The sequence below is a fragment of the Ipomoea nil genome, unplaced genomic scaffold, assembly GCF_001879475.1.
Source record: "Ipomoea nil cultivar Tokyo-kokei standard unplaced genomic scaffold, Asagao_1.1 scaffold2792, whole genome shotgun sequence".
Lineage (NCBI taxonomy): Eukaryota > Viridiplantae > Streptophyta > Magnoliopsida > Solanales > Convolvulaceae > Ipomoea > Ipomoea nil.
Genome location: NW_017619220.1, coordinates 1165295 through 1174906, shown reverse-complemented (window position 1 = coordinate 1174906; position 9612 = coordinate 1165295).

The window sequence follows — 9612 nt, the reverse complement described above, 5'->3', positions numbered from 1 at the left end:
TTTCAAGAGAGCCAATATTCATTTTCTTGAAGATGTCAATGACACCTAGTTGAATAAAAAAACATTAAAAAAGAATAGATTTCATTCTAGCACAAACAATTGATCTTAGCCAACCTTTCATACACTTTCATTATTTAATAGAACACTTGAAAAGGAAAACTAATCACATTAATTAAACTTTTCACACATTTCTTTTCAGAAAAGTAGAATATGATGATTCCTAGTTTTGTTGAAACAGCACAGTGGTACAGATTGATGCAATGATAGGATTAAATGCAATAAGTTATTTCATATGTAATTCTTGGGGCTGCCTAGTAGATGGTCTTAATTGGAATTCCCAGATCAACTTCTTTTAATTCATTCACCGCGGCTCGTACCTGATAAAAATTATTTTTGTTGTTATTTTAAATAATCTTTTTATAGTTAATTTGCAATAATTAATTAATTTTATATTTATTTTTATTTATTATTGTTATTATTAGTAGCTTTGATAGTTATTCAATTTTAAGTTTTTTTTAATTATTAAATTTGTCTATTATTTGAATTCTGTCAGTTTAATAATTCATTGATTCTAATTTAATTATAATATTATTAATTTTAGTAGTACATGTTCAGTAGAAGTTTAATAAAGGTAGATTAGTTATATATGATATCTAATAAGATTATTATTATTATTATTATTATTATTTGTAGGTTTAGTTAATAAAATATTGCTAGCCCATCATCTAAAACCAAGTCTAAGAGCCCATTTTCATCCCCCTCTCTGCTGATCGCAAGAACTAACGAAAGAAAGAGACCAACAGCGAGGGCGCTGGAAGAGGATCGCGAACCAAATTCTCCGGACGACGTGGATGGAGGAGCTTCGGTCTGGAGAACGTCCGGATGATTATCTAAAGTTTGAACAGGCAAGAGAAGCTTCATCGGTGTCCAGTCGTCTGCAGCTACCGGAATCGCGGAGAGACGGTTGAAGATGGGTGTATAAAAGGGAGGCCAATGTCGCTGTTCAATATCATCAGATACACACCGGATAACTTCCGGTGGCAGTGATCAGAGTCTCCGTTGGCGGCAGAAATTCCGGTCGGTACGGCAGGGTCGGCATTCGGCGGCGATCTCTGTTCTCAGTAGCTCCTTTCTTCATCTTCAATTCAATTTTGCACGACAGCGTTAACTTCATTTTGGCAGTAGCAATTTAATTCGGCATCAGCTCATTCCCTGGTCTCTCTAGTTTTCTTTTTCCTTCTTATTTTACTATATTTGTGTTCACCACACTTGTTCTTATTTTATTGTTTTACTATTTTAAATCTTTAATATTCTTTATGCAAGTTTTTAGTGTGTTGAATGGTAATGGTTTGCTAAATCTCTTTTCTATGATATTTTACCATGAGCAGTGCGTATTAATTATTTTGCCAATTAATTATGTTTAGTCTTACGATTGGTATTGACATTATTTAAGTTGAATTTGATCAAATTAGCTTGAATTAATCTAGTCTTTATTCTCTAGTTGTTTCGTTTCGTGGTTAATTTATTATTTTTCCTGTCTTTATTCTTGCTTGTGTTTTCATTTAGTTTAATCCATGTTGATTGTCGTATAGTTTAATTTATTTGTTATTCTGCTTTTTGGTTTAATTTTATTGCTTAACTACCTGAGTTTTATTGATCGTTATCTTTGGCATTTGTCTAGCACATTACGTTATCAAGTCAATTATTTCTTACATTTAAGTAATTATAATTAAATTGCATCGTACAATTTCCTGTGGGTTCGACCCTTTCCTTTGCACACTATCACTACACTGACTCGTGCACTTGCGAGGACTTATTATTTAAATTGTCCATCAGTACCCCTTCTTCTAACTCATGGGGTGCATCCTTCGCATCTTCCCCCTCAATCGGGGTCTCATCACACAAAGTGATATGGAATGACGATGCCACATCTCCCTGAGTGGTTGGTGGTACGTCATCACTTGAGCCTACGCTTTCCTCATTATCTTCTTTATGTACACGGGTGTGTACAATGGTCTTCGGTTGGACTTTCAACACTTCACCACATGAAACATGAATATATGTTTCTCGTCTCATACGAGAAGGAATCATGCTTCTGAGCCTTTTGGGAGGTTCCACTTCAGCAGGAACATTGGCACTGTCTCTAATAACTTGGACAACTCCAAGTCGATCATGCATCGACTTTCTCTTGAGGGCTTTAGGACTTAACCCCAGTCTATCAAAGACTGAGCGTCGAGGGTCCGCCTTACCGATTCGGTTGAAGACTGACTTCTTTTTGTCTTGTCCATTATCATTGGTAGGAGTGAATTTCGGGTCATACTTGCTTCCCTCCGCGGAGATACAATTACTTGCAGCCCTGTTTATAAGAATTCGCACTGGTTTAGGGGGGACATAGCCCAACCCTTTGCGTGTTTGAGGTTCTTGGTGATTTGCCTTGCCTTTACCACCGGCTTCTGGGATAAGCTTTCCCAACTTCTGTGGGTCGTTGGGGTTATAGCCAGCTTTGGCTAGAAGCTTATAAGCCTTAGGGTCGAAACCCTCAGTACGTTTGGCGGGGAATATTTGGCCTACTTTATCATCACCTTTCTCTTCGGATGATTTTGCTGCATTTGCTTTGAGTGTATCAATCCTTGCAAGCGGGAAGATGAGTTTCGTGTTGTGTTGATCTCCCTCTACAACTTGTTTTCCCTTTGACTTTGATTGGGAAGGTGGATCGTCATTGCTTTCCTCAATATCTTCAACAATAACTTGCCTTTTAATGTTGAACTTTGCGTCTGCAAAGTAAGACTCAGCCTCTGTGAAAGGGCTTTCATCGGCGACAACCTTTTCAACTACGCCGTTCCTTTCAAACATGAGGCATGGGTATTTGCGGGCATAGGTATTTTTTGAGGTTTTCGCACCCCAACTTTTCACTATGTGTTTTTGATGCTTCACAGGCTCAACTTTCTTCTTTCTATGAGTGACTATCACCCATTTTTCTTCAGATGTGCTATCATTTTGTTGTGGTTTTGAACTTTGACCAGCAGCATGCTTAACAATGAAGGGGAGTGGACGCTTCCGTTGTTTCCCATATTCCTTTTCAGTACACAGCGGAGCGAATTGTCCAGGTGTAATCGAGATTTGATTTGAGCTCGCTTTGGCATCGGCAAGCTCAATTTTCCCATCCCTGGCCAGTGCCATTATTTTATCTTTGAAGATAAAACACTTCTCAATTGGGTGACCAAGCAGACGATGGTACTTGCAATAGTGTGGATCATCCACCCTTGCAGCTTCCTCAAGACGTTTCATTTCTGGCAACTCAATGAGTCTAAGTTTGAGTAGCTCATCAAACATGGGAGATACATCGGAATCCATGAAAGGATAAGTCTTCTCCTGCCTTTCTTCAATTGTTGGCCTTCTACCACCCCTTGACGGGCCAGAAAATGGTCTTGGCCTAGGCCTTTCAATTGCCTTAGTGAAGACTGTCATAGGAGTAGCCTTCACATTCACCACTTCTTTCTTTTCTTGCTTTGGAAAAGGTTTGTTCCACTTTTTAACTTCTTGTTTTCCAGGTGCATTGGAGGAGCTAGGCAAGTTCAATATGTTGAGCCCTCCGCTAGCTTCGATGCTCAACTCCATGTCGTGAGCACGACTGGATAACTCTTCGAAGGACTTTGGCTTAATCCCTTGTAGGATATAGGAGAGTTCAAAGTGCATGCCTTGGATGCACATCTCAATTGCAAAACTCTGGGATATTCTTTCTTTGCAATTCAAGCATAGTTCCCTCCATCTTTCGATGTAGGCACCGGCGCGTTCACCCTTCCATTGGTGAGTAGTGGTGAGTTCCAAGAAGCTGACCGTTCTCCTTGTACTATAGAAGCTGGTTAAGAACCCACGTTCCATGTCATGCCAGCTATCAATGCAGCCGGGCTCGAGGTCGGTGTACCAATCAAACGCAGTTCCCTTTAATGAATGGACAAACTGCTTTACTAACAGATCGCCATACGTCCCTGCATCATTGCATGTTTTCACAAAGTGGGCAATGTGCTGTCGAGGGTTTCCCTTGCCATCGAATTGCTGGAACTTAGGGGGTTGGTAGCCGTATGGGCATTTTCAACTCCTCAATTCTTTGTGTGTAGGGTTTAGCATATGAATATGAGGGCTGGCCGTCATCCAACTTGCCTTTGATAGCCCCCATTATGTAGTCCTTCAACTGATCCACCGGTATCATACCTTCAGTGACTGGTATAGATTTCTCAGTTGCAGGTAAGTGTAAAGCAGCTTCTCCTGCCACATGGCTAACAGGAAGTGGTGGTGATTGCTGACCAACCTCTTCTTGCCCTTCGGGTTGCTTTCCTGGAGCACGGCTTCCTTGTCCCTCCATGATGCTTCCTACCATATTATCGAGGGTGTTAAGCCGTTTCTCTTGATTTTGGAGGGCGACAGCCATTCCTTCCAGAGACTTAGAAATTCTAGCTAATTGCTCCTCCACAGACTCTGTGTTTGTCGCCATTGCCGGCATGACATTGTAGACATGCGACCACTCAGGTGCAGCCTTCCATAATGGGTGTGGCGGAATTACGGGGGAAGTGCTCCCGCTACTTGCGTTCCCTTGCATAGAAATTGGACTACCACCATCGGTAGCTCCCTTGGGTGAGGGTGGACTTCCAGCAAAAGCAATTGCCTTTGAGGCGGCAGGGGCCTTGTCGAGCCTTCGAACCACCCGTCGTGCCATGGACTGAGGTTCAGGCACTTGGACCCCCAAATCCTTTGCGCGGTTCCTTGTCAGCGGACCTTGCGTTTTCTGGGTAGTGCCAGAGCTAGCTACATGTGTAGACTTGGACTTTGTAGCTTGGGCATAGGTCCTCCGGAACATGGGATTGTTCGATGCCATTTGATGCGCAGGTAGAGATATAGTAGTAGTAGAGAGATGAGAGGTAGAGCTGTCTCACTGGACGTGCCAAAATATGTAAACGCGAAAAACTTGAATTGTATATATTCAAAATTCAAAGTATCGGTTACAAGTAGTATATATCAATCAAGAAGGGGTACAATCTCTGTATATGAGAGGTCCTCTAATTCTCTCCTAAAAGTATGCCTATTGGAAGTGTGCCGAATTTGGAATATACCAAATTGGAAGTGTGCTGAGCTCAGGGTATGCTGAACTTGAAGTAGTTCCTTGTTGGAAGTGTGCCGAGTTCAAAGTATGTTGAACTCGAGGTATGCCGAGTTCAGAGTATGCTGAACTGGAAGTATGCCGTATTCAGAGTATGTTGAACTGGATGTATGCCGAGTTCGGGAGTGTGCCGAACTGGAGTAGTTCCTTGCTGAAGGGCTTCCGGAGTTAGTAGCTTATTCCTCAATGAAGGGCTAATATGCAGCTTGATCTTCAAAGAAGGGCTTCCGGTGTTCAAGTGGCGTGTTCCTCAGCGCGTATACGCAATACAACTGCGGGCGTGTTCCAGACGATATCCTGGCGAGATTTCGGCAGAGCTTCGATATGCAGATTTCCAGAGCCCATTCTTTGAAAATGAAACCACTATTTATAGTGGTGAGGGTGAGGTAAAATCTCCAACCAACTTTTAATTCCTTATTTAATTTAATTTCTTTAATTAAATTAAAGAATGTATCGGGACATCATTGCGTCCAGGTTCATGATTTCATTAAATTTCCAAATAATATCAAATATTCAAATTTCTCAAAATTATATAATCCACCAATCGTTATATCCTACACCACGGCGCACATAGCACTGTGCGTCGCGTGCCTCCCAAAACGACGTCGTTTTGGGGTAGTGTTGGGAGGCGCGGTAGGAAGTTGCTGAGATTATGTGTATTTGTTCACAACGTTATGTGTATTTGTTCACAACGTTATGTGTACTGGTTCATAGAGTTATGTGTATTTTTTATACAATTATGTACATTCTTTTTATACAATTATGTACATCTGAATCAGAAAATTTGTGTGTATTATGTTAAGAGTTGATGTGTATTATGTTAAAAGTTTATGTTTATTATGTATTATGTTAGATTATGTGTATTATCTTTTAAAAAGAGTATGTATATTTTGTTATATAATTATGTACATTCATGTATAACATTATGTGTATTCTAGTATAACATTATGTATATTCTTGAACAGCGGATTTTTTTTTAAGAAAAAACTATTGCCATTCACTGGGGCGGGAAATTTCAAAAAAAAAAATTAATTAAAACGACGTCGTTTTGCATCTGGGCGCATAGTGCAACGCGCGCCGTGGTGTAGGATATAAATTTCCATAATCCACATATAATTTTGATGGGCCAAGACCAAGTCAAACTCGCTAATTAACAACGCAATTACTCCAAGCAGCCCGGTCCAACTCAATTAAATATTTCATCATTTCGGACCAAACAATCCAACATCCAATTACATTTAATTAAGTAATTAAATCAATTAATTATTCAATGGGCCATTTAATTAATCCAATTAAATAAATATTAGTTTGATGTTATCACATCTGTGCTTGTTTTTATAGTTATTTTGAATCATCTCAGTATTTAAGTTCTTTAATTTTGCTTATTTAATAAAGGTTTTCCTTGCTATTATCATTTAATTATGGTTCGTACTTGTTTTGAATGTTTTACGGTGTTTGTTAGTGTTTTTGAACCATTGTAGGTCAATTCTATGAGTAAGGGAAGTTCAAGGATGAGTTTGGAGCAATTTTGGATGAGTTCAGGGCCCAGTGGACTCGACGCGTCGAAATTTTCCAGTAGCTAACTAATTCGCGCACAGGAAGTCTCGACGCGTGGAGAAAATTCTCGACACGTCGAGAGAATAAGCGTCTATTTCTGGGATAAAAACAGACGCCTAAAGTGGCGCAGCTGGGCAAAATTCAATACAAGCGCGAGATTTCTTTTCCTAATATCAATTGCACGGATTTCAAGGCTCATATCTCCATATTAAAAGTTAGCAATTCAAGGAATCTTCCAAATTCTAAATATCATTAAAGACGACAATTTCTTTATTTAAATATAGGAATTAGAATTTGAGTCCAATTGGGTACAAGATTCCTATTTCATCTCAACTTTGTACCCACTATAAAATCCCTCCTTCCTCAACCCTAATCAGAGACCGAGACAGAGAGATTTTCAGAGATTCTTAGAGACAAGAAGGAGAGAAATCAAGAGCCACAAGTTGTCTTGGAAAGCAAGAAGAAGACTAGGGAGATTTGGGAAAATCGTCTGGTTAATTCTTGTACTCTTTTGATGATTTGTAATTCTTTATTTATATTTGCTATGTATAATTTAGTCATGCTTGGCTAAATTCTTTAGAGATTCTTGGGTAAAAGTGTTTATGAACCTATGTGCCTGAGCTCTCAGTTTCTTTAATATATTATTATTTGGGTTTAATACTTGTGTTGCAATCGTGATAATATTGTTTGATGCTTGTAATTAATGGCCATAGTTACTAGCTTCACAGTCATGTTTGTGTCACCAATGGGAGTTGGGGCATAAATTAGGGCACACACGATTGCACCTAATGGTTGGTCCTTGGGAAAGGGGAACTTATTAGGGGAAGTTTATTCTAGATTGTTGCCAATCGGGAGATGGTAGTAATTAGGAATAATTGAATGCTGATCTTTGATCTTATTAGGTGTTTAAGCCATGGGAGTGGAAATTCACTAGGAATAGAGATTACGGGAGTAATTCGATTCCACTTTGCATTCCCACACAAATCTTAATTCCAAACTAAATATTGCAAACGATAATTGGCACTAGATGATTAAATACTTGAATCCCATGAATCTCAACTTCTCTCTAATTGTTTTCAAAATCCTGAACCTCTGTTTTATTTATTTTATGTCAATCAATCATCTAAGTAATTGTTAGGATTAGCTCTAATGAATAAGCTAGTAACTAGTGCTTGATACAACCACTTCCCTGTGGATCGATAACTCGTACGCCGAGAATTATTTGTTTGCAAATATACTACGCATCAAATTGGCGCCGTTGCCGGGGAGGTGGTGCTTCTAGTATTAACATTAGTGAAATCTTTATTCTAGGAGACTAGTTCATTTTTATTTTATTTTTATTTTTATTTTATTTTATTTTATTTTATTTTGCTAACCCATAACAAGTTCATTGTTTTGAGTGTGATTAAGTCTATGGATAGATATGCATTCCAAGGAACCATGCCACCGTTTTACCCTCCTTCTCAAGGTTATGAGATGAGTTGGAATATGAATCGAGAATATGGAGGAATGGAACAACAATTCCCTTTCTCAAATTTTGCCAACTCTAGTCAAGGATATTATCAAGAAAGTTCATATCAAACATCACAACTCCAATGGTGCTCATTTTGTGGTGGGAATCACTTTGTGGAAAATTGTTACATGCTCAACCCCACTAACCATATCCCTCAACAATCTACTCAAGGATTTTGTGCCAACATGAGTCAAGCTACTTATCAAAGATGCACACCACCTACTCCACAACCCTCACGGTGCATGATATGTGGTGGATCTCATGAGGCGGAAAATTGCTTTATCATGGATCCCAATTACAAGTATCAATGGCGAGCTCAAGAGTTGCCGTACCAAGAGTTTCAACAAGATTGTCAATCACTTGACCAAATAATTGAGATGAAGTCCAAAGAGACCAAGGTAATGCAATTGTGCTCGAAATATCTGGAGTTACAAGATCACATGAAGGCTCAACTTGATCGCATGAATGCTCGACTCGATCACATGATGGCTCGACAGCAAGATTTGACAATTCAAGAGCCACTTCAAGATTCATTTAATGGAGAGGTTCTAGAAGAGTTGCTCTTGCCAAATGAAGGTCATGAAGTTGATAGAAATAAAAAGGATGATGAGGATCTTAGAAAGGAAGATGAAGAAATATTTGATAAATGCATTGAGATGGAGACACCAAGCTGGGAGGAAAATGTAGAGTTGCAAGGTAATGATGGCAAGGAACATATAGAGAGTTGCCCATTAGATGAGGAAGTTCTTAATGGAGCACATGATTTGAATGAGGATGTCTCACCAATGGAGAACACTTCCCTTGGAGAGAACTTCAGAGAAATTTTGAATTTGGGAGGCATTGGAGTTCTTAAGGATAATGGCACACATTTGCCTATCTATATATCCAATGAATCCCAATACTTGCTGGTTCATGTGAATGATCCGAGACTCTCATTACTTGTTGAACAAAAGAGTGTTGAAAAAGAAGGAAAAGAGAATGGAGGCATAATTCTTGATTCGGGCAAATGTGGTTCCTTACATGATGACGTGAAGGGTTCGAGCTTAAGAGAGTTTATAAATGGACACCACTTGAAGAAATACTTGGAAGAGAAAGTTGATGGAAAGAAGGGGATTTTTCTTCTCCAATCACTTGATGGCTAGAGAGGTAACGTCGAGCTAACGACGTTAAATTTAGCGCTTCATGGGAGGCACCCCATGTTATCTTTTATTACTTTCCCTATTTATTTATTGCTTTCTAGTTTCGTCTTATTTAGTTTTATTATTTTCTAGTTCGTGATTATTTTATTGCTTTTTAGTTTTCTCTTTTCTCGTGTTCTCCTTTTCTTTTATTTTGCATCAGGGATGATGCAAAGTTTTAAGTGTGAGGGGGAGGAATCATTAATTTG